General features: G+C 37.6%; 1 protein-coding gene and 1 long non-coding RNA gene across 2 annotated transcripts in view; one reads left to right on the forward strand and one right to left on the reverse strand.

The window, feature by feature from the left end:
* LOC118768118 overlaps positions 1 to 9,152 on the reverse strand; it is a 16,458-nt gene extending 7,306 nt beyond the window's left edge. The window contains exon 1 of the long non-coding RNA XR_005003991.1: positions 9,141 to 9,152. This is a non-coding gene — a long non-coding RNA (uncharacterized LOC118768118). The remainder of the gene's footprint in view (positions 1 to 9,140) is intronic.
* Positions 1 to 27,570, forward strand: part of LOC115225268 (adhesion G-protein coupled receptor G6-like) — a 1,160,637-nt gene that overhangs the window by 263,961 nt on the left and 869,106 nt on the right. The window lies entirely within an intron of this gene.

A 27,570-nucleotide genomic window follows, 5' to 3' on the forward strand; every position in this document is an offset into this window, starting at 1 on the left:
GTATAAAAAACGAACGGTTTGGGAGGCAGAGAAAATCTGCCTTTTATCATAAGAGATATATTTATATACATCAATACACACACACACACACACATATATATATATATATATATATATATATATATACATATATACATATATATATATATACATATATACATACATATATACATATATACATACATATATACATATATATATATATATATATATTTACATATATATACATATATATATATATAAAGATCCCCTTCGGTCATGAATGACCATGGGATTGCACCTAGAAAGTTACCCTCCTAGACACAAGTCCGGGCAAGGTTGTTTATGGAAGACCAGCAGTCGCCCATGCGTACCAGCCTCCCCTCTCCACGCCACCAGTGTTATCCTAGGGAAAGACAAAGGTCGATACAGCTTGGCAGTATCGTCGCAACTCATTTCTACAGCTGAGTGAACTGGAGCAACGTGAAAAATAAAGTGCTTTGCTCAAGAACACAACACGCAGCCCGGACCGGGATTCGAGCTCACAACCTCATGATCGTAAGCTCGACGCTCTAACCACTGAGCCATGTGCCTTCACATATATATATATATATATATATATATATATATATATATATATATATATATATATATATATTATATATATATAATATATTATATATTATATATATATATATATATATATATATATATATATAATATATATTACATATATATACATATATATAGAATCGAACACACTCAAAACTTTGATGTTTGTTTATGAAAAATGCTTCCAAATTCCAAACGTGAAAGGCACCGTTTAGTGTCAGTGATCATTTAGCTCAATAGTACTGACTGCTCATGTAGAATTTGAATTGTGCAGATTTTCAGTCTGCTTAATTGCTCCTTTACCTCGTCTTAAAAGGGTATTTTCACTCAACCTTCTAACCGTTTCACAGCTATTCTCCAGATTTCGAATCTCCTAAATGTCTAATGTTTGTGTGTGTGTGTGTGTATTTGTATATGTATACTTCTGAACCAGCTTCAATTTATTTTCTGTACGAAATGCATCCAAAATGTATGATTTTTTCGCCAAAACTTATGCTGCGTGGGCAAAATACTTTAGATGGGATGTGACGCCATCCTTCCTGCATATGCGTGAAACTTTCCTCGCTAATATGCCGCGCCAGCCTGACGCCTTGGTATACTACGCCGGTATGACGCAACAGTGTACCACGCCGGTAGGCTGCACCACTCTCCGAGTGTTACGAGTACATCGAGCAGAGATATTGCATTTAGTTTCGAAGAAGGCTGAGTGTTACTCAACCTGACACCAACGAGAAGATTCGGCAGGCTCTTATTAATGATGCCATGGGCAAAAGGTAGAACAAAGAGTGGTACAACTGCTTCAAACATGGCCGAACCTCAGTGGCGAGTGAAGCACGCTGAGGCAGGCCATAAAGAAGGCGAAACGAGGAGCTGATTGAGAAGCTTCGGTAATTAGTCATCGAAGATCGTAATGTAACAATCCAGGGAATTATTCCCGAAGTTGAAATAAGCAGAGGATCAGTGTATTTTATTTTAACGGAGGATTTGTGCATGCAGAGAATATCAGCGAAAAAATAAATTCAGATACATTTTGAATGCACTTCGTAATCCAAGCTTTCATGATCAATAGCAACACACCCCTTTTTCGATAGGCTCCCAAATCTCCCCACATGGCACCATGTGACCTCTGACTCTTTCCAAAAGTAAAAACTACGTTGAAAGAGAAGCGATCCGAATGGAGAGAGGACAGCAGAGCTGCATAACACTCTCAAGAAGGTGTTCCAGAAATGATAGAAACAATGACAAAACTTATGAGTGAAATCCCAAGAGGAGTATTTTGAAGAAGATTAAATAAAATTTATGAAATGGACAAAGGTTGGATACTTTTGTACCCAAATATTGGACGCCTTTTGAATACACCTCGTATTTCCGAACATGGATGAAACTATATCAAACCAACCTTCATGTTGTTTGAACACTGACGTTGCAATGACAAAACACAATACTCAGAAATATTCATGGTGCCACATTAAAATTAAAACCAAAACATTGCTATTTATTGTCAACTGAATTAAACAACTGTGAATTTGATGACATCATTTTTTATGATTTTAGTCTGATGAAATGTTTTTATGTGTTTACAAAGACTTTTGGTTTTCCAATAAAGAAAGAATTGTTGTACATACATTTGATTAATACTGGGAAGGAATAAGAACGCGCCATCCTCATAGTTTTGTATTTGGTTGTTGCTCAAATATCTGGAAAAAAGAAATAAGTATTCTGTAAGTTAGAATTTGTACAATTAATAAGTCTGTTTTCTACTGTTAATATACTGTCTAAACTAAGCAAATAAAAGCTCATGTTTACTGCAAAGATGTTTATTTCTCTATGAGTGTTCTGCCTATAGTTTGGACAAGAGTAGTTTCCATTGATCTCACTTAGATATCCTGAGGGAAGAGAGGGTTTCTGTGATAACCGATTAACAAAAGATGGACGAAAATAAGCTATAAGAATAACAAGACATCGAGACATTGTTTTGTGCAGGATGTTGGTTTTACATCACATTCTCACCGAATGTACAAATATTATATACTAGCAGCATAGCCCGGCGTTGCCCGGGTATGTAAGAGCCCCTAGTAGGCAACGACTAATCCCAATCTAGTCATTTCCCTCTTGGGAACGAAGGCGCATGTGTAGGTTGCAATGTCTTCTCTTCACTCGAATAATTCTGTGTATACGATGTTCCTAGCTGTCCCTTTGGGCGATAAAAAGGTCGAGTTGTGTTCCCTAGACAGAACATGTGTTGCATATAAAAAGCTTAGATTCTCGACCCCATGTCGAATTTATCGATTTTTTCAGAACTGGGGGAACTTTTCAAAATGTTCACTGCGTTAGTTTTGAATTATGATATTGGGCTATGTGTGTGTCAAGTTTCATCAGAATCGGTTGAAAGCCGTGGTCAGGGTGAGGGTACAACCTGACAGACACACAGACACAGACAGACAAACTGCCGTTTATATAGAGAGAGATTCCAAGAGCAATATAATGACGAAATTGCAAAAATTAATCATGAATAATTAAAACACTTATCTTAACACCAATTCACAACTTTAAGAAACATATTCAAAATATATGTTGGAATTAATGTTTGTCTCTAAGCTGTTTTGAAAAACAAATATATCTTTCATATTAGGTCGTCAAGTATGAAAATTATAAAAAACCAATGTTTTTTTAAATACAAGGAATAGTTTTATTCTTCAATATATGCACCCATATTTTCAATACACTTTTGCCATTTCAGCGGTAGCCTGTGCAGCCAGGAACTGTAAAAGCCTGGCAGTCTAGAGACAATAAATTCCTGGAAGGCTTGTTTTACAGAATCATTGGAATTAACTTTTTTTCCTAACAAAAAGTTAGTGAAATTCTGAAAGATGTGGTAGTCAGTGGGGGCAATATCGGGTGTGTAGGTAGATGAAGGAGAGCTTCCAACTCGAAACCCTGTAGTTTCGCCAAAGTTATTTTTCCGATGTGTGATCCGGCGATGTCTTGCAGTAAAATAGGATTGATATGTGGACTAATCTAGGTTGTTTTTGTACGTTTCTGCATCATTTGTTCCAGCTGGCTGCAGTGTACTTCGGCTGAGATTAATGAGCCAGGGGTAATGAAACCTTAACGGATCACACCTGGAACAGACCACCAAACACACACCATCAGCTTCTTTTGCGTTTTGGACTGTGTTTTGGTGGCTCATCTTGGTCCAGCCATTGTGGTTAACCCCTACAGTTGAGGCATTGGATCGATTTCTCATCACGTTACAATTCGATTCAAAAATAATTCATTTTTGCGACGAAAAACTAGCATAATATAGGCTTCCAAACGTTGTTATTTCTGATTTTTATTGAATACATGTCGAAGCCACTTATCCAACGTTTTCACTTTACCGATTTGAACTAGGTGAGTCAATATTGTTTGCTAACACAAAACAACAATAATTCACAGGCACTTTGAGATGGATCAGACTCGACGGTTGTTTTCTTTCTGGTCGACCGCATTGCTCATTTGTGAGATCAAAATTACCAGAACTAAATTTTGCAAACCAATTTGATAGTGTCTGCTCTGTAATAACATTAGAATGAAATTCCCCATTAATATTCCGAGCTGTCAGTGAGAGAACTCATATTTCAAAACTGTACGAAGTTCTGACTTATCCATCCCTAAACAAAAATAGCAAAAAGCGATTAATAAATACTTTATAAAGCGCAAAGAATAAAGAACTAGATGTGTCAGCTTTCTAAAAAAGAATATAGGTTGTCAAAATATAATAACGTCGCAAAACGAACAGCTGTCAAATTTTACCGTATACCTTACTACAAATTTCATACTTGACGACCTACTAGTATCAGTCAATCGACACTTGAATTCTACTTCACGGGAAATAATACTTTAAAATCTTATTCAAATTCTAGAAAATTAGAAAATATGCAAAATACTATGTAGTATCATGAATTACCTTTAAAGTACACTAGGTAAACATGATACATTTACTGATTCCGGATGCCAACATACTAAAAAAGTACTTCCAAATTAAATTCTAGTTATACAATACAGAGTACTGCTATTGGTGAAAAATGGTCAAAAGCTTTGTGGCATTCGGTCAATGACAAAAATAAGCATCATATAGAACTAACTAATGTCCTCATTGTTTCATTAACAGGTGTTCTTCCAAAACTCTTAACGTAATAATGAAGCCTCTACTCTGGCAATCATGATATAATATATATTTGGTCACCAGCACAAGGTTCTGACTGCAAGAAAAATCTGTTAATATTACAAATCTACGCACATTGAAACACTTCACAACAAATTAAAAACATTAACATATTAATTGCAGACTCGTTAAAGATGGCTGATGTTGGAATATTGATGTCCAGATATCATTCATATTTGAAAAGTTCACCTGTTGTTTCAGTACCCAGTCACTTTGCAGTAGCTGATGAGTAAGACAACTCCTTCCTGGACAGAAGCCATTCTGTATGTTAGTGAATAGGTTTTGTTCTCGAAATGTAATCAACTACTTTCCGACAACGAGTCTCATAACTTGCCTAATATGTGAGATCAGAGAATTATACCTGTAATATTTAGACTTTTCTCTACCTCCTTCTTCATCAATATAACCTATCTTCTAACACTTTGGAATGTTTGCCAAAATGTACGGAAGCTCTGGAAAAGTATCTGCAGTAGTTCTGGAAGGGCTTTCTTGCAAATCTTTAAAAGCATTCCTAGAAAACCATTAGAGCCATGACTAAGTTCACATCGAAATAACAGATGTTTACTTTCTGTTCTGTAGGAACTTATCAAGCTTGCTTATTTGCATATTTTCTAATGAGGAATTGAAAGCATTTGCGAATTGTTAATTGAGTATTTCGCTTATCCTCCTGGCCATAGGCTGTAGCGCACTAAGGTAATTACTTTTGAAATCTGTAGAAGTCACTAGTGTTCGTTTTTATATTTTCATCTGATTTGGTTTCGCTTTTTCGCAGCTTCTTTTCACAAGAGAATCTGATGGTGGTGTTGGTGAAGGGGAGGAGGAGGAGGAGTGGTAGTGACAGACGTCGTCGTCGTACATAGTTTTGAGTCTTAAGACAGAAAGAATGTGGTAGTGTTGAAGAAAATGTTTCTGTTGCTAATTGTGATAATGATTCTAATGAGGATAATTATGAAGATGATGATTTTCATGTTGACGTTTGTGCTAGTGAAGTTTCTAATGATGATGATGGAGAATAGGTTAAGATTTGATACATTCACACGCACTCGCACATATACTTAGACATAAATATATAACATATGTAACAGCAAAACTGCCATGCTCAAACACTTTTGAAAAATGTTAAACTAACACACTTTTTGCTTTTTGTTACTTGTTTTGCACATAAGCTGGCTGGACATACTGACACGTTTTTATAAGAATCAGTGAAATACCATTTGAGATATTTAGCTAGAAAGGTAACAGGATGAAATAGTATTGTGTCAGCCACGTCCGACTGAGCAAGGTTGAGAGGGTTAAGATCATTCAGTCCTTCAGTAATGGTACCGAAATTCTTTTTCCATCTTCAAAGTCCATTCAATAACTATCAAGACAATTGTGTATAAGTTTGAGAAAGATGGAATAGTGGAGAGGAAAGCTACATAAAGAGGTCATAACCTCAAGAAACATCATTTCAATCTGGAGCTGAAGAGATCGATCAGAAGAGATCCAAATCAATCCATAAGATTATTGGCATCTGGTGACAGAAGACGTAAAAATGAAATCGCATATGAAACGTGTGAGGAGTCTTGATTCTCCAGGACAAAAGTTTAGAAGATTGGAGGGAGTGCGAAGTTCATCTGCGACAAAGTGAAACACAAACTTCGTGTGAGAAGATATTCACCCTGGATATGCGCACAAACTGACGCGACAGCTGAGTTCTAGCTTCAGCTCACGAGAAAGCCAAAAGTGTAATTTTAGGGGCAAAAACCTAAGTGATAATTTTCAACTGCATGATCTCTGATGGTAAGAGGATGTTCCTTGTCACACAAGTGTAGTGAGACAAATGTTTCCCATGGATGAGTTTGCGAAAAGGTTTTAGGATAAGGGCACTTAGCCTCATTCATCACCTGGTTTGAGCATCTGGCATGATCTGGTCATAAAATAAGCTCGTTAGTAGCCCCACACTTACCCAGACGTGGGAATAGGACGTTGATGAGAATTTTCACAAGAAATCTTGTGGTAAGGTAGGAAAAGGGTTGTTATTGTCTTTGTCAAACAAGGAGTAACTCATGATGCTTAAACAACCAGGTTTTGTGGCCAGACTTCTTACTCAATCGTTCAAATATATCTTTAAAACCTTCCATTTAAACTTTATTCCAATGTTCCATGAGCTCCCAATCCTGAGCTATGTTAAAACATAGAATTTCATCTTCACCAATTCATTCATGATTATTCATGAGAGCTTGGAGAGGAACTCACATTTCGTCTTGCTCAAAATAGGGTCCATTTGTGTTAGAAAAGCCGCTGATAGTTCTATTACCTTTAGGTGATACTGAGACACATCGTTCCGAAGTTGTATCTAAAATTTGGACACTTTTTTCTGATATGCTCGGTAACTGTACATCCATACACAAAAACATATGAAGATTAAAAGATAAACTTAGAAAACTAGAATAAAGAAGTAAAGAACGAGAAAAATGATGGAATATAGTTGAATAATGAGAATTTGAATATTAGATAAACGGATGTTTAGAAACAAGAACATGATTACCTATACATAAGAAGTAAGTAAAAAAGAAGCTCATTCATCCACACACCTACACTTTCACAAACACGCATTCACACATACACTCAGCAAAAACTATGGAGAGAGTGCACGGGTGTTAGATAGATGCACTCTAGAAAGAGAGATAGAAAAAACAAAGTTGGAGAAGATATTAACAATGTAGATATATGGGGAAATAGATGGTACGAACAAAAGCGACCCAACTCACAGATATTTTAAATTCGGAAGGTTTTCGAAGGTACCGCGTTGAATATACGTGATATTATTGTCATTCAAATATCTGTAACATAAAACGGAGTTCATAACAAACATATAGAAAAGATTAGTGACAAAATGTTCAATATTATGGCGAAACAAATTGATATAATTAAGAAATTTAAATGGAGATGATGATTAGAGAGAGTGCGAAGTCCATCTGCGACAAAGTGAAACACAACCTTCGAGTGTGAAGATATTCACCCAGGATATGCGCACAAACTGACGCGACATCTGAGTTCTGGCTTCAGCTCACGAGAAAGCCAAAAGTGTAATTTTAGGGGCAAAAACCTAAGTGATAATTATCAGCTGCATGATCTCTGATGGTAAGAGGATGTTCCTTGTCACACAAGTGTAGTGAGACAAATGTTTCCCGTGGATGAGTTTGCGAAAAGGGTTTATGATAAGGACATTTGGCCTCATTCATCCCCTGGTTTGAGCCCTTTAGACGTCAGCATCTGGCATGAACTGATCGTACAAAAGTTTGTGAGTAGCCCTACACCTATCTGAAACCCCTCGAAACCTCCATTCTTAGGACGTGGGAATAGGACATTGACGAGACTTTCCGTAAGAAATCTTGCGATAAGGCAGGAAAAGGGTTGATAAAGTCTTTGGCAAACAAGGAGTAACTCATGATGCCTAAAAACCAGAGGTTTGGCCAGAATTCTTACTCAATGTTTCAAATATAACTTTAAAACCTTTCATTTGAAATGTATTCCAATGTTTCATGAGCTCCCAATCCTGAGCTATGTTAAAACATATAATTTCATCTTCGCCAATTCATTCATGATTATTCATGAGAGGTGGGAGAGGAACTCACATTTCGTCTGGCTCAAAATAGGGGATTCGAGGGGATTCAGAGAGTCAGATTTTATCTTCCTTTGTGCAGAATCTGATCTCTACCATCCCATATCCCCTTCCTTTCTGTAACTATTGCTATGGATTTCAGCCCTTTGTATTTGAACTTCTTAGATATTTCTACCCATCTTGATTCTAATCCGATTCTACGGTACGTCACTGTGCAACTTAGCGTAACCTGGATAATTTCAAAGGGGTATTTAGCGTTACAGCAAGACTTCTCTCTCGGTTAGCTGCCTGGCATATTTATGTTCCCTTTCACAGATTTGTACTGTCTGAAGAGATGACTTGGTACCTCCAGCCAAGGAAAGTTTCGAGTTACTCCAAGTCGTTGCAACAGCTTTTTTTCTCAGTTCCTTCGTTGTTTTTATCGTTGTTTTTGCTGTTGCCACTTCTGCTATTGTTGCTGTTGTTCTCGCTGTTGTTGTTGTTGTGGTTACTTGTACTCGCATCGTCCATCGCTTCACTCACGAAAGGGCCTACAATGATTACATTTTCGAAATTGCTGCTTTCATTTTGAGTAATGTTGTCGAAAATGAAATATTTGTTTTTCCTAAAGTTCCTTTAAGAGATCTTTCTCGAAAAGAATTCGCCCTTCTTGCCTTTTTACCTTTTTTTTAAAACCAAAATACAGGTGCAATCTGTTTTTCTTTCCTAACGCGCCATCGTTTGCCACTCTTGCACTCTCTCTCTCTTATTGACGTTTGGTGATGCTCCTCACTCGCATCCCTTTTCTCACAAATGAGTGTCGCCGTGTTTTGTTTTGCTTTCTCCATCTTGATAGATTAAACGCAAACAAATTTGACTGGAAAACAAAATCAACCGGTTCGTCCCCACAAAATGGCAGAGAAAGAAGAAAAATAAACTCACCACTCGACAGCAATTTCCACGACAGTACAAACTTGATGGGTGCAAATACACGTATTATGTGTTTTTATTTACAAATTTCATAATCATGTCAAGCGAGGCTTGTCAGTTTGACGTCATTATTATTATTATTATTATCATTGTCATTTACTTTTAATCTGCATGTTTGATGCAATCACCTGCCGGGGCACACCCAGCGCCCTAGGGCAAGTGAAGGTTAAGAGTTGTTGAAATATAGCTGAAAGCTTGGGGAGGGGAAGTAGATATATCTTCATGTAATGCAAACACAAACATTTACATTGATAGGGTTTTTCTAAGGATGTGGGCAGTACTTGTTAGCACAATCTTTTGGATTTCCTTGAGACATGGTTTTCCAGGGATATTGTCTAGGTGTTTCTGACATCCCTTTTTTATCATACCTAGGGCACCTACAATAACAGGAACAGTTTTTGTTTTAAGATTCCACATCCTCTGTATTTCGATTTCCAGGTCCTTATATTTACTAAGTTTGTCAAATTCCTTGACAGATACATTTTTATCAGTGGGGACGCTTACTTCTATTAGTCTGCAGGTATTTTCTTCCCTATCTTTAACAATTATGTCTGGTCGATTAGCTTTGATCGTTCTGTCAGTGTTGACTGGAAAATCCCAGAGGATGGTGACATCTTTACCTTCAACAACTGGCTGAGGATGGTGTTCATACCAGTTAGCAGGAGTGTCGGATTTGTAGTGTTTACATATCTTCCAATGTATATACTGTCCTACCCTATCGTGGCGATTTTTGTATTCGTTTGGTGTCAGCACAGGACATCCCGAAACGAGATGGTCTATCGTTTTATTATTATTATTATTATTATTATTATCATTATTATTATTAATTATTATTATTATTATTATTATTATTATTATTATTATTATTATATTATTGTTATTATTATGAATAATAAAAATTATAATAATAAAAATAATAATAATAATAATAATAATAATAATAATAATAATAATAATAATAATAATAATTTCTTTTATTTGTCACCAGAGTGAAGGATGAAGGGGACAATACAAAGACAGACATAAAGTGTGGAGGTTTACAGAAAATGGATTGAGAAAATGAAAAGTATACACGGTATGCATTAGAAGAAAGGAAATATACATAGTATGTGACACTAGAAAAAGATGTTTAGTAGCGCGGAAGTACGACGACGTCCTCGAGGGGGGGGACTAAGCGTCGATGAAGATGAACTGGCAAGTCTATTCCGGAGGACTTTCCGGTCGGATACTGTTATGAATAATTTCCAGATGTCTTTGGCTGGTAGTGCTACCGGGGGGGGGGCTCTACCTGATCGAAATAAATTTTACATGCATGGATGTGTTGTTAGACATACTTTGTCCGAAGTGCTCGCAGAGGGATGAAACCGTTCTGCATGCAGCCCTCGTTTAGTGTCCGGACATTGCTGACTTGTGGAGTTGTATCGAGCAGCTGCCGTCGCGTGTAGGACAGATCCGTCTGTCGTCCGAGTCCATAATGACGATGGCCCCGCCGCCCTCCTTTAATTGGGCTGGCAAGGCTGTGCTCCTTTGTTTGGTGGCTGTCACGAAAGAAGTTATATGGTGGACGAGGCTGATGGGATTGAGGACGGAAACTTACCTCTTTGGTAAAGACCTACAGGCAAGTAGGGTGGTGAGGGAGGTGCTGGTCTCGAGTGAATTTATGAAAAGGTGGGTGAAAGTTGCGAAAATGGCAAGAGTAGATAGTCCCAGAATGTAGACCTGTGAGTCGGAAGAAGGAAGGTGAAATTGGCTCCTTTCACACCAAACACATAAAATAAACATACCCTTTAACCTAGCGAAAATAATCTGCACCCTAGTTTCCGGTACATACACTCGTGAACATAGACTCCTTGAAATTAGATCTACACTAACTAAAAGACACTACCCAATCACATTAGTAAATGAAGGCATCAAAAGAGCTCAGGAAATAGATATACAAATGTTAAGGAAAACTAGCCGAAATACTAAACAGGACTTAAAAATACTCCTGTACATTTCCCCACATAACCCTAGAAACAACTAAGCCTTCAACTTCATCACCCAAAATCTTCCCATCCTCACAGCAGACAAAACAATGAACGAAATTTTAAGCTCATATAAAATTATAAAAAGCAAAAAGCAACCGAAGTCACTGAAAAATTATTAACCAGCCCTAGACTGTATCCACTAACAACAGAGCCAAACGTGACAAAATGTGGACGTTCTAACTGTGGAACATGCCTCACCTTCTGGAGGGTTCAGAATTCCAATTCAAACAAGGAGAAATATTTAAGATCAAATCAAATTTCACCTGCGCCTCAGTAAATGTAATCCATGACATGACATGCATAGGATGTGGTAAACTCTATATTGGACAAAGAGGAATTTCGCTCCGTCAAAGAATCACCATTCACAAAGAGCAAATCCGTCACCCACAATACAGACAGTTAAAGGTGAGTGAACACATAGGAGGTGTGCCAGGAATCTTAATCCCAATTCCCAAATATTCCCCTTTTACCAATGTTCACAGAACATCACAATGTAACAAAGGTTGAATACAGAGGCATTTTTCATCAATAAATTTCTCCCCCAACTAAATATCAACACACAACTCAATACAGAACACCACCAATTCTTCAATTGAAACCACTAACCCCTATACACCCCCTACACCACTGACATCTCTAAATCCAGAACTACTTACCTCCCTTACAAATAATACAGAACTACTTACCTCTCTTACAAATAATCTTTTTTCTCAGGACCTATTAGACCTGACACCGTGTATTAGTCGGAGTTTTTCAAGCGATGAATAGCTTTGCGTAAACCATAGTTCGCTTTGTTCTCTTACTTTATTATCATCTTATAATCATCTCATAATAATGACTTTTATGAATCTTATCACTACCTCAGTCAATCTAAATGTATATATTTGTCGTTACCTGTCATAAAAAACCTTTTTTATTTGCAATGTGCATTTTCGTTGATTTTTCATATTTTACCCTTACTCACGTGTATTTTATATTTTCTTTTTGTAACATATTTCTACTATATATATATATATATATATATATATATATATAATATATAGAGAGAGAGAGAGAGAGAGAGAGAGATGAGTGTATTTTTACCTTGTTAACAATTAACACGGGATAAATGAATAGTTACCAGGGTAGCAAAAATCTCACAAGTAAAGTGGTTATAACTCCTTGTTTATAAAGGTAGAAATTTCATGTTTACGTGCAATTGTTTGTATAATATATGAATAAATAAATGGAGTTTAACGCAGGTATAAATCAAATATTTTTACCTTCGACACATGTTTCGAAAATTCCACTGATAACATTGAAAAGGATAAACGGTATAAATAATGCAATTTTTTCTTCAGGAAAGTGAAAAAACGAAACTCGTCAACACGAAATTTTAGCAAAAAATGATGCATTCGTATAGCAATGAACTGAATGCTATTAATATTATTTTTAAAAAACGTTATATGATATAACGTCAGAAGTAGCTTACAGAAAGAGCAGGGATATTAATAGTGAAGGTTAAATATAAAGGAAATTAAAGTTTAAATTATATATAATGATAGAGACTACTTATATGCACTAAAGGTGCCAATGTTTACATCTGTATGCTCGCTCTATAACCGTGTTTACCAGGGGATTTTTAGAAAAAATAACGAAAAATAGCTCAGAATTACAGAAAAGACAGAATTCCTTGCCTTTGTCATAAGGTATCGAGATTGAGAGAATCAACCATTCTAAATGAAATTGTTCATTGTGGTCTTTTAGATCCCAAATTTGTTTGTCGAGACCGGCACTATTACGTTTATGTCTATCTCTAAATGTTGAGTAATGGATAGAAATTCTTTTAGATAACTCTAATGATGTAAAATCGTACTTAATTACGAGTACTGATTATACACTGCTATATAGAATTTTTAATCTTAAAGTTACTTGACATAAACATAATTCTATTGGAATTGACTTCGGATACAATAACCTTGTTATTAATATTCCTAGAGGGTTGGATAATATTAGCTAAATTAATGTTAATATTAGTAAATGTATTAATATTGAACAGTTTGTTATTATGTGAAGAGATAATTTGTAAGAGATTTTTTGTGTTGGAAAACCGATCCTAACCGTATGCGAATTGATAATAGAGTAATACCTAGAATTTTTTGGAAAATTCCTAACGATAGCTTGATGAAACCGCAGTGGGAGACTAGATTTAATTTGTCTCCCGTACGGAATTATTAACCAAATATTTTTACTAGTATTTATAGCGTAATTGTTTTTGAAAGTGTTATATTTACTTTTAGAACGATACTAGGGGATTAAATATCACCCTTCATTCGCTTTGTAGCGGTACATAAGTTATGATTGTTATCAATAATTCTTTTACGACTAGAAATCTTATCTACATTATTGAATTTACAATTTGACTGAGTAGAATCAATATAGAAAATTTTCTCTGTATAACCTGCTTTAATTAAGGCAGAGTTATAGAATTCAGCATTATCATTGAAAATATAAACATTAGCAGATAATTTAGATAATCTAAATGAAATATTCTTAACTAAGTTCTTAGTAATTGCTCTAGGATGATTACTAAATTTGCTAATGTACTTAAGATTGGTCAACGGTTTACGAGTCACTGTGTAAATTAAGTGTAATATCCAAAAAGTTGGCCTTCGTCATATCGTCATCAAAAACGATTTTAAGCCCATTCTACTGACAAATTTAACTAAACTATTCTTAACCTTTTGTACCGTTTGGTTGGAAAACATTTTGGAGGTAAAGCAAACACACCTTTAGTGCATATAAGTAGTCTCTATCGTTATATATAATTTAAACTTTAATTTCCTTTATATTTAACCTTCACTAATATCCCTGCTCTTTCTGTAAGCAACTTCTGACGTTATATCATGCAACGTTTTTTTAAATACTATTAATAGCGATTAGTTAATTGCTATACAAATCCATAATTATTTGCTAAAATGTCGTATTGACGAATTTCGTTTTTTCACTTTCCTGAATAGAAAATTGCATTGTTTGTAATGTGTATCCTTTTGAATGTTATCAGTGGAATTTTCGAAACATGTGTCGAAAGTAAAAATATTTGATTTACACTGCGTTAAACTCCATTTATTTATTCATATATATATATATATATATATATATATATATATATATATATATATATATACATAAACTCATCAACTCATGTATACAGTAAATATTAAAAATTAGCGTATGAATAATTTAGTTCTGAATAAGCAGCTACAACGCTTATACAAGGATGTTATTTAGCGTCCATCTAGAAATAAAGTTCGTACGTGTCAATATTCTCGCATAGCAAGAGATATACATATGCATGCAGTCAGTGTTTTCCCTGATGTATCATGCTCTCATATATCCCATTTCACAGAAATGGGCCCACAATCACAATCACGGACATTCATAAACAATGAAATACATCTTTGGAAAGACGGAATTGGGAGCTTAAATGGAAGGATGAGAAGGTGTTGCATATTTAGGATGATACCGTCAATGAAATACTAGAAAAGAACATTGATTCAACTTACAGTTGTGATAACCTGGAAAGATTACTGAAGGTTCCTATTTTGATTTCCTGGAGTTTATTTCCCCCCAAAGACCTGGAACATAAAATTGAGGAAAGAAGAAATTTTATGTAACAGATTTGACAAAATTTATAATATTATGGCTTATCAATTAGATAAAGGTAGAGAGGGAAAAGAAATTACGATCATGATGAACTTGATAATGATGATGATGATGGTGATAATGTTGCGGAGAAGTGATTAATATGATGATTAGGTAGAAGTGAAGAAAATATGGCGTTAGTTTTGATGACGAAGATGTTATGTTGTTGAATGGGGGTGATGTTGTTAATGTTGATTACTCTTTTAATGATGGTGATTAGCATGTTTATAGTGATAAGGAGTATGACATTGGTGCTGATGATGTTGGTGGTGATATTTCTCTTGGTGTTGATGACGATGATGTTGAAGATTTTGTATCTGATCGCCATGTTTCATGGTAATGAATGATGTTGATAATGAAGAGAACGATGAAGAACTTGATGATGTTGAAGATTGAGGAAGATAAAAATGAAGACAACAATGATGACAGTGATGACAAGAAGGACGAAGACGTCAATAATGAGAGTGGTGGGATTGGGGGTGATAAAAATTTTAGAGATATTAAGTGAATGGGGAAACTTGTAAATTATGAAGAAAGCATGTAAAACAGAAAGTGAAAAGCACAGCAAACGGAAAGAAGGTAACGAGAGAAGAGGAAGGAGAACAAGAACAAGAACAGGAAGAACAAGAGAAAGGAGAGGAAGGGTAGGAAGAATAAGAAAAAGAATAAGAGGAAGAAGAAGGAGAGTGGTGGGAGAAGAAGAAGAGAAAGAAGGAGAAGAGAAAGAAGGAGAAGAGGAAGAAGAAGAAGAAGGGGAAGAAGAAGAAGAGAAAGAAGGGGAAGGAGAATAAGAACAAGAACATGAAGAACAAGAGGAAGAGGGGGAAGGGTAGGAAGAATAAGATAAAGAAGAAGAGGAAGAAGAAGGAGAAGAAGAAGAAGGAGAAGAAGAGAAAGAAGGAGAGGAGAGGAAGGAAAAGAGGAAGAAAGAGAGGTGGTAGGAGAAGAAGAAGAAGAAGAAGAGGAGGAGGGGAAGAAGAAGAAGAAGAGGAACAGCAACAACAAACGAAGAGGAAGGAGAAAAAGAATAGGAAGAAGAAGGGGAAGTGGAAGAAGATGAAGTAGAAAAAGAAGAAGAAGAGGAAGAACAGCAACAACAAAAGAAGGGGAAGAAGAAAAAGAAGAGGAAGAAGAAGAGGAAGTGGAAAAAGACGAAGTAGAAGAAGAAGAATGAGAGGAAGTAGAAGGAGAAGAAGAAGAAGGAGAAGAAGAAGAAGAAGAAGAAGAAGAAGGAGAAGAAGAAGAAGAGAAGAAGAAGAGGGAGAAGAGGAAGAAGAAGATAACAAAAGAATGTGTTTAAAAATTAGAGAATGAATTATGTAGTTCTAAATATACTTGCATTAGGGAAAGTCTGGAATGTCAATCAGTTTTGATCTAGAGCAGTGTCCCTTAACCTTTATACTACCAGGAATTAGTCCTTCTTTCCACGAACCCCCTGCATCTATGATTAAAAGTCCCACCCAGATTTTAAATAAAATATAAACTATGTTTTTAGTGATTTTCTTTAATACGATTAGTATTAGTATTCTTGAATGCTTGGTTGAATACCAGGGAGTTCACAACGAAAGTTTCTTTCGACGTTCAGCCTGTTTCTGTACTTGGCCTTGACTGCAACGAGCCTGCAAAATGCAGCCTCACATAGCCCGTGGATCTACACATAGCTAAAACCCGAAGAATCTGATGTGAGATTAGAGGCTAAGTAAGAAGGTACTTGATCCATAACGTTTTAAGATCCCCCTTAGCTCAGGGGTTGAACTTCAGCTCAAGAAAGTGCTCTTGCACTTCATGCAAATCATCAGTCAATTCACACTGAAATAAGTTCCTGATGAATATCCAGGCTTCACCCTTTTCATCTACATCTGAGAAGCATTTGATGAATTCAATTTTCAAGTTAGATGAGTGATTATTTGTTTCTTTAACTCAGAATCAAAGTTACCCTAGATGAGAGCAAAATCCAAGTAACTAAACTGGCTGTATTTCCTCGCTGAATTCGATATTTTCAGAGATCGAGTTTCATCATGAAGGTTCGAATGATGTCATGGTGCGTGAAAATGTTGAAGTTTTACCGTTGTAGTTTAAAGTCGAGAGCATTCTCTAGCATACCTGTCCGCCAGGTATGCTAGAGACAGCTGAAAGCCTTCAGACTAGAAATTGTCATGGAGATCTGCCTTCGGTTGCAAATCTAGAAGTATCACTACTTCTCGTCGTTCATTAAGCTGTCCAAGCATGTTCCCTTTTTGATCGCCTTCGCACATGCGTGTGAGAAAGCGATGCTTCCTTTCAGAATCCATATTTTACACAGCAGTTTAAAAAGATGACTGTTTAGGCTCCACCTTTAACAAAGTTGACAACCTTGATAGCCACGTTCAGGAGTTTTCTAATTTCAGTAGGGAAGGTTTTGGATAGTATGGCTTCACGAGCCCATCAGTACACACTTTTACCTGGTCCAGAATTTAATCTTTGATGTTTTCAGACAAGACGTCGATCCTTCACTTGACTGTATCATTTGATAGTGAAATCGGGGAAAGCTTGAATGCACTATATTTCCCCTGAACGAGTTGTGCTGCAGGTAGTATACCTGGATTTAGGAGAGACTCTCCGATATTATGGCTCTTCTTGCTCTTTGCAATCAACATGGCGATCTCATAGGAAGTCTCGACAATTATTGGAATTTGTTGCCCAAATACCCCACTAATGTCAAACAAAGCTTGCTTCAAGAAACTTCTTTTTGTTTCAGAGAATGTCTTGAGCTTGTCTGCAAGAGCAGGATGTGTTGTCCTCATGTGGCATTCCAAGCCTGAGGGCCGCATTCCATCATTGATCAAAGGTTTGTAACATACCACACATTGGGGGACTTCTCTGTCACCCGTTTGGAAGGACACGAATCCAAATCGAAATATATTCGTCAAGATACTTCGATTACTCTGCACTCATTGCGAATTATTTCATGTGCAGTGGACAACAGAAATATGTGAACAAAAGGTAAGACACGCGTAAGGTTATCTCAAGGACCAAGATGGAACATTTTGAGTAAAAAGTTCTGAAATTTTATTTTAATGTTTGGAGTAAAAGAACAGTTATACGAAACATTTGTACAATAAAATGTTGTAGTTTTTGTACGAAAATATAAAAAAAATGTTTCTTGAGAAAAGAAAACATTTTGCATAGGTTTTAGTTTTACCTAGTACTTTCTGTAATATTTAAGTTTGATTTTAGTTTAACATTTGGCTTTATATTATAATTATTTTCTTACCAACGTGTTTACTATATCTTTCACATAAGCATTTAATAATAAAAATTTTGGTTTTATTGCCAATATTTCTTTCTAATGTGTGTTTTAATTGTTTTGAGACTTTATTAAATTGAGAAATAGTAGAATCTATTATTTTTGTTTTATTTCCTATTTTCAAATATATAATACTTTTGATCTTCCTAATATTTTAAAATAGTTTTCAATTTTTAAAATTAAGTCAATATTTCTTAGTATGTTACTATAATGATTTGATAATGTTTCAGCATGTCTCTTGATTTTTAAGAATCACATTATTTCATATATATGAAAACTGTGGATCAAACTTCTTTATAATCTATTAACTGGAAAAGATGTTAATAGTATCTATGCCTTGTAGCAGGGGTTCTTAACCTGAGTCGTGTTATAACAACACAAAAAATAAAAGGCAAATGGTAAAATGTTAAAATATAGGCAAATGTTAAAGCTACAATTCAGAAATAAGTGAGGGTTCTGAGGGAGATGAAGAGGGGTCACCAATTACAGAAAATGGTGAGTGGCGCTAAGATAGTAGAATGAGAAAACTAAAGGTATTAGGCGATAATTTTGCATGTTTTTCATAAACTTGTCATTATTTGACCATGTTCTCGTTAAGAAAATAACATATATAATTAGAGAAAATCCTACTTTTTCGCAAGCAGACGCGCTCCCTTCAGAGTTACTGACGCAACCCCTGCACTCCTAGGTTAAGAACCACTGATCTCATGGTAAACAACGTACATGATATAGACACTGAATTACACACTAATTTTTATACACTCCCATTCACTCATCCATACACCGAGACAGGTATTTATATATAAACACCGGTATGCATTAACTATGCCTCCTCAAGTGTCACACTGATATATATATATATACCAACTGTCAGAAATGCTACCACACTCACAGTAACAATCATTCGCATATATCTCCTATCTTAAAAGTGGATCCAGACTCACATTCACAAACATCCAAAACCAATAAAATGCATGTATAGAGAGACGGATGTAGACCTTAAATTGAAGTATGGAAAGACATTACGGATTTAGGAAGATATCTTCAGTGAAATAGTATAAAAGAAGATTGATTCAACTTACAGAGTTTTTAAACTGGAGAGATTTTGGAAAGTTGTTTCGTTGATTGCTTGGATATCGTTATAATGCAAAAACCTGGAGAATAAAATTGTGTTAAGAACATTTATGGTAAGAAAAAGAAAAAGATGATGAAGAAGAAGAAGAAATAGAAAATGAAGAAGGAAAGAAGAAAAGAAGAAGGAGAAAAAATGAAGAAGAAGAAGAAGAAGAAGAAGGGGGAGGAGGAAAAGGGGGAGGGAGAAGAAGTAGAAGAAGAAAAAGAAGATAATGAAGGAGAAGAGGAGCAGCAAGTAGGAGATACTTCCAGAGAAGGAAACAAACACTAGTTGAGCGAAGTCCCGAAATGGAAAAAATGCATGAAGGACACCATCCAAGCACCTCCCCACAACACATACACACAACTATCTACTATAACACCAACATTACCAACACCACCAGCACCGTTGCCAGCACCACCCGCCATACAAATATCGCCTTCAAAATCTCCTTTGTAAATTTCCCTGCAATCCACATATTGAAGCCCTAATGAAATACATACAAAAAACTACCAACATCACACCAAAAGATCACAGCACCTAACGCTTCACCTCAAATACAAATACTCAGCATAACTAACAACGCCTTAATTTCTTGAAAAAAAACCCTACCCCTTTGCGCTGGGAAATTTCCAAAGAACAATAACCAAAATTTTATACAAAACCTGATCGTGGAAACTCCTACAACCACCGAGAAGGGTGAGAGAAACCATTCACCCTCGCCGTAGCCCAAAAAGTAAGTTGTGCATCATTTTGTTTTCCCATTTCTCTCATCATTGTTTTGCTCAAGCAAGGCAGTTTAAACGTGCGTGGACAGGGATCATTTTTCAAGTAAGGACGCTTTCTAAACGACCTCAGTTCACTGGATTTGGACGGTGTAGTCATTAGTGAAGCCAGACTGTCCGGACCACAAGTTTTCCCGCCCCTCTATGGAGGAAATGAGATGTAACGTTTCAGTGGCACTCGAGACAAGGCGATGAAACTGCAATTTGGTTCCAGAAAGGTCTAGATCTAGAGATCAGTGCAGTCTTTGCGGACCCAGACGGCAATCTCATCGTCTTTGGTGTGAATGGTACTGATGGTGATGCTTTCAGACTGGTCGCTGTCTATGCACCAACAAATGTTGAACATTCAGATTATTTCAGGCGTCCGGAAGCTTTTTTGGGAATGTTGCGTAGTTTAGTATTAGTAGGCGATTTCAAAAGAATCCTAAGATGCACGAATGGATTGTGAGCGGTCAAATGATAGAAGTGGAAACAAATGCCTCACAAACCTGCTCAGACGTTTCCAGCTGTCTGACAGGTATCGCGCCCTCTTCAGAGTTACTGACGCACCCCCTGCCCCAGGGGACGCGCTCCTAGGTTAAGAACCACTGATCTCATGGTAAACAACCTATATGATATAAACACTGAATTACACACTAATTTTTATACACTCCCATTCACTCATCCATACACCGAGACAGGTATTTATATATAAACACAGGTATGCATTAACTATGCCTCCTCAAGTGTCACACTGATATATATATATACCACCTGTCAGAAATGCTACCACACTCACAGTCACAATCATTCGCATATATCTCCTATCTTAAAAGTGGATCCAGACTCACATTCACAAACATCCAAAAACAATAAAATGCATGTATAGAGAGACGGATGTAGACCTTAATTGAAGTATGGAAAGACATTACGCATTTAGGAAGATATCTTCAGTGAAATAGTATAAAAGAAGATTGATTCAACTTACAGAGTTGTTAAACTGGAGAGATTTTGGAAAGTTGTTTCGTTGATTGCTTGGATATCGTTAAAACTCAAATCCCTGGAAAATAAAATTGTGTCAAGAAGAACATTTATGGTAAGAAAAAGAAAAAAATAATGAAGAAGAAGTAGATAATGATGATGATGATGAAGAAGAAGAAGAAAAAGAAAAAGAAGAAGGAGAAGAAGAAGAAGAAGAGAAGAAGAAGAAGGAGAAGAAAAAGAAGAAGGAGAAGAAGAAAAAGAAGGAGAAGAAAAAGAAGAAGAAGAAGAAGGAGGAGGAGGAGGAGGCGAGGGAGAAGAAGAAGGAGAAGAAGAAGAAAAAGAAGACAAAGAAGGAGAAGAGGAGCAACAAGTAGGAGATACTTCCTGAGAAGGAAACAAACACTAGTTGAGCGAAGTCCCTAAATGGAAAAAATGCATGAAGGACACCATCCAAGCACCTCCCCACAACACATATACACAACTATCTTCTATAACACCAACATTACCAACACCACCAATACCGCTGCCAGCACCACCCGCCATACAAATATCCCCTTCGAAATCACCTTCGTAAATTTCCCTGCAATCCACATATTGAAGCCCTAATGAAATACATACAAAAAACTACCAACATCACACCAAAAGATCACAGCACCTAACGCTTCACCTCAAATACAAATACTCAGCATAACTAACAACGCCTTAATTTCTTGAAAAAAAACCCTACCCCTTTGCGCTGGGAAATTTCCAAAGAACAATAACCAAAAGTCTATACGAAACCTGATCGTGGAAACTCCTACAACCACCGAGAAGGGTGAGAGAAACCATTCACACTCTCCGCAGCCCAAAAACTAAGTTGTGCATCATTTTGTTTTCCCATTTCTCTCATCATTGTTTTGCTCAAGCAAGGCAGTTTAAACGTTCGTGGACGGGGATCATTTTTCAAGTAAGGACGCTTTCTAAACGACCTCAGTTCACTGGATTTGGACGGTGTAGTCATTAGTGAAGCCAGACTGACCGGACCACAAGTTTTCATGGAGGATATGAGATGTAACGTTTCAGTGGCACTCGAGACAAGGCGATGAAACTGCAATTTGGTTGCAGAAAGGTCTAGATCTAGAGATCAGTGTAGTCTTTGCGGACCCAGACGGCAATCTCATCGTCCTTGGTGTGAATGGTACTGATGGTGATGCTTTCAGACTCGTCGCTGTCTATGCACCAACAAATGTTGGACATTAAGATTATTTCAGGCGTCCGGAAGCTTTTTTGGGAATGTTGCGTAGTTTAGTATTAGTAGGCGACTTCAAAGAATCCTAAGATGCACGAATGGATTGTGAGCGGTCAAATGATAGAAGTGGAAACAAATGCCTCACAAACCTGCTCAGACGTTTCCAGCTGTCTGACAGGTATCGCGCCCTCTCCAGAGTTACTGACGCACCCCCTGCCCCAGGGGACGCGCTCCTAGGTTAAGAACCACTGATCTCGAGGTAAACAACCTACATGATATAGACACTGAATTACACACTAATTTTTATACACTCCCATTCACTCATCCATACACCGAGACAGGTATTTATATATAAACACATGTATGCATTAACTATGCCTCCTCAAGTGTCACACTGATATATATATATACCACCTGTCAGAAATGCTACCACACTCACAGTAACAATCATTAGCATATATCTCCTATCTTAAAAGTGGACCCAGACTCACATTCACAAACATCCAAAAACAATAAAATGCATGTATAGAGAGACGGATGTAGACCTTAATTGAAGTATGGAAAGACATTACGCATTTAGGAAGATATCTTCAGTGAAATAGTATAAAAGAAGATTGATTCAACTTACAGAGTTGTTAAACTGGAGAGATTTTGGAAAGTTGTTTCGTTGATTGCTTGGATATCGTTTTCAGCAAAATTCCTGGAGAATAAAATTGTGTTAAGAAGAATATTTATGGTAAGAAAAAGAAAAAGATGATGAGGAAGAAGTAGATAATGATGATGATGATGATGATGAAGAAGAACAAGAAGAAAAAGAAGACGAAGAAGAAGAAGGAAAAGAAGAAGGAGGGGAGGTACAAGAAGATGAAGAAGAATAAGAAGGAGGAGGAGGCGAGGGAGAAGAAGGAGAAGAAGAAGAACAAGAAGAAAAAGAAGGGAAAGAAGGAGAAGAGGACCAACAAGTAGGAGATACTTCCAGAGAAGGAAACAAACACTAGTGGAGCGAAATCCCGATATGGAAAAAATGCATGAAGGACACCATCCAAGCACCTCCCCACAACACATACACATAACTATCTACTATAACACCAACATTACCAACACCACCAATACCGCTGCCAGCACCACCCGCCATACAAATATCGCCTTCGAAATCACCTTCGTAAATTTCCCTGCAATCCACATATTGAAGCCCTAATGAAATACATACATAAAACTACCAACATCACACCAAAAGATCACAGCACCTAACGCTTCACCTCAAATACAAATACTCAGCATAAGTAACAACGCCTTAATTTCTTGAAAAAAAAACCTACCCCTTTGCGCTGGGAAATTTCCAAAGAACAATAACCAAAAGTTTATATAAAACCTGATCGTGGAAACTCCTACAACCATCGAGAAGCGTGGAAGAAACCATTCACCCTCGCCGCATCCCAAAAATTAAGTTGTGCATCATTTTGTTTTCCCATTTCTCTCATCATTGTTTTGCTCAAGCAAGGCAGTTTAAACGTGCGTGGACGGGGATCATTTTTCAAGTAAGGACGCTTTCTAAACGACCTTCGTTCACTGGATTTGGACGGTGTAGTCATTAGTGAAGCCAGACTGACCGGACCACAAGTTTTCTTGCCCCTCTATGGAGGATATGAGATGTAACGATTCAGTGGCACCCGAGACAAGGCGATGAAACTGCAATTTGGTTGCAGAAAGGTCTAGATCTAGAGATCAGTGTAGTCTTTGCGGACCCAGACGGCAATCTCGTCGTCCTTATGTGAATGGTACTGATGGTGATGCTTTCAGACTGGTCGCTGTCTATGCACCAACAAATGTTGGACAGTCAGATTATTTCAGGCGTCCGGAAGCTGTTTTGGGAATGTTGCGTACTTTAGTATTAGTAAGCGATTTCACAGAATCCTAAGATGCACGAATGGATTGTGTGGGGTCAAATGATAGAAGTGGAAACAAATGCCTCACAAACCTGCTCAGACGTTTCCAGCTGTGTGACGGGTATCGACAGGATTTCCCGAATGTGCCAATGTGGTCTTGGGCCAACCGCGTCGGGTCATCCAGGTCATATTTAGGTAAGGTTTTCATTAAGACAACGGAGAAGGGTAATATAAGTTGTCTACTTTTCCAAATTGTCAGCTATACCGTCTGCAAATTTGTGATCTCTGAACTTAATTTAGATTTCATAGATTTCCAGTTACTGGAAGCTGAACACGTCATACCTAGCATTCTATGCTTACAGTGACCGGATTACAGAATTATTTATGCGGGCCTTGACAGGCGCAATTGTTAACAAGGCCTGGTGGTAGGCCCTAAAATAGCGGTTAATGCAAAATCAGATTTAGCAAGGCTTCCGTGCAAGAAATGAATGTTATACAGGGTGAGTTAGTTAAATCCTTAAAAGTGACCTTAAGGGTAAGCAGTGCAACTGATATGCTGACTGCGAGATTGGCCATTGACGAGCACTTCAGGGATAAGCACGAAGGGTGCATTATCAGTGCTTTGAGATAGGGGGATCTAACGCTGCTCAACAGGCCCGGGTGATAGAGGCACAACGTGACAAGAAAGCTACCATTCAATCCCTAATTGACCAAAGTAGGTGTTTGGGATGAGTGCTTGGCCAAAACGTAGGTTGAATTTCTCCGATTTCCTACCGCGACTCCTGGGAAGCGAAACTGCGATGGGCTGATAACAGCTACAAAGTTAAGGGATTCTTTGACGGGCTGCACGAGGAATAAGTCGCCTAGTTTGGATGGCCTTACCTATGAACGTTATTATAGAATTCCAGATTTGATTTAAGGCATTTTGGCAGATATCTACGACAAAAAGCAACGAAATGGGAGAAGTTCTAGCTCTGTGAGCCGGGGGACTCTGATACTCTATCGTCCCTTTCGAACACGCGTGTTTTTTGTGCTCGTGAGTTTTGGATTTTTCTCGTGTCTCCAAACATGTATAATTTAGTTTGAACATTTAAAGTCTATAAAAGGGAACCTGCTTGAAGGGGGAGGTTTCCTGGACTATACGTATCGCCCTTTGGTGACGAATTTCTATCCTCTTTTGTATACTGTGAGTTTGATTTATGGCACTCGTTTTTTTATTCTTCTAAACATTGCCTCACGCCCTGGAGAAAGTAACACCCTCTCCCTCAATGCGAACAAGAGGAAAGATGTAAAAGTGTCGGCAAATGAAATCACGGCGGAGGAAATTCGAACGTCACTACAGCCAGCAAATCACTTGATACTAGCGAAATAAGGAAACATAAATTCGACAGTCACGGTTTCGCTTCCGTAGCAAAACTCTACCAAGAAACAGTCAACATAAATATGGATGATATTTTAAAAATCAAAAATCTAATCGAAAGAAAAGGAACAAATGTCACAATGACCCCCACCCCACCCCATGTGATATCACACAACCCACTCCATGAAGAGCCGTCACCTTCAAAAAGCTAATTTTAAATGACAAAGTTAGGTTTCCCTCCACAGTGATTCTAAAGACTGTAGTTCTCCTGCCGACCAACATCGGGCGGTGAGTTACTTACATTAACTTAAAAGTAAGCTTTCCCAACGCGGTAGGCAACTTCCAAACAAACCTAAACAAACAGCTTTATAGAAATCTGATCGTGGAAGCATTCACAGTCAGCCACTGGAGAGAAGAAAAAACACATTCACCCTCCCCTCAGCTAAAACCATTCGTCCCGTTTTTCCCCCATTTTCATCCATCATGGTCTTGCTCAAGTTAAGTAGTTTAAATGTACGTGGCCTGAGATCGCATTGGAAGCAAGGAAACCATTAGCAAAACCAGACTGACAGGGCTGCAAGCGTTCATGCCTCTCTGCGATGGATACAAGATCTACGCGTCTCTGTGCCAGCCGAGAGTGAGTGGTGGAACTGCGGTTCTATTCCGGAAATCTCTGGATCTAGAGATCAGGGCAGTCTTTGTGGACCCAGAATACAAGCTGGTTATCCTCGATGTAAATGGCAGTGACGGTTGTGCCTTCACACTAGTCGCTGCACCAACAGATGTTGGACAATCAGATTATCTTAAGCGCCTGGAGAGTTTTCTAGGAACGTCTGGAAGTTTAGTATTAGTTGGTGACATTAACATCGTCCTAGATGCACGTGTGGATAGTGTAGGGTCAAGAAATAAGAGAAGAGGAAACGAATGCCTCGTAAATCTGCATAGACATTTTTTTGACAGGCATCGACTGGATTACCCGAATGTGCCAATGTGGGCTTGGACCAACCGCATCGAGTCTTCCATATAATATCTCGATAGTTTTCATTAGGTTAGAAGATAAGTATAGCATCAGTTAGGTTTAGCGAGGCTTTAGCGTTAGAAAAAACAGATAAGAGGATGATTTATTTTGAACCTTATAAGAGGCGTTAAGGGTAGGCATTGCAACTGATGTGCTGGCAGCGTGATTGTCCCTCGACCAACACGTCAATACTAAGCACGAGGTTGCATTGTCAGAGATCAGGCACGTGCTATGAAACATGAGGGATCGGTGGGCCCGGGTGGTAGAGGCGCAGCGTAACTGCAAAGCCACCATTCGGTCTTTAGTTGACGAAAATGGGTGCATGATAGATGAACCCAGCCGGATGTGTACGACATTTCAGTAGGACATCGCCCAATTGGGACGAGAGGATGGCCAAAACGCAGCATGGACTTCACGGAATTCCTTGTTGGCCTTCCACGACTCTTGGCGATAAAAGCCACAGAGGTATGGGATAACTTTGCTGGCTGCACGGTGTGCAAGTCGTCGGTTGTGGATAGTATTTCGTATGAAAGTTATTATAGTATGCATGCCAGACCTGTTTGAATTCATTTTGGCAGATAACTACGGCAACTGGTAACAGAATGGGAAAATTCCTAACTCTGTGAGCCTAGGTTTGTGGTACTGCTAAAAAAAGACCCAAACAAGGAGGTTGTAATTAATAACTTTAGGCCCGTCACTCTGCTAAATGCAGATTTTAAGATTTTGAGTTACGTTTTAGTGAAGTTTGGCGTTTGTCGTCGAGTAACTGTTTGGGGATGCGCAAACCTACGCCATCCCAAACAGGATTGTCCACGACAAACTCCACCCCGTACGCTACACTATAA

This window comes from Octopus sinensis, linkage group LG27 (genome assembly GCF_006345805.1).
Source record: "Octopus sinensis linkage group LG27, ASM634580v1, whole genome shotgun sequence".
NCBI lineage: Eukaryota > Metazoa > Mollusca > Cephalopoda > Octopoda > Octopodidae > Octopus > Octopus sinensis.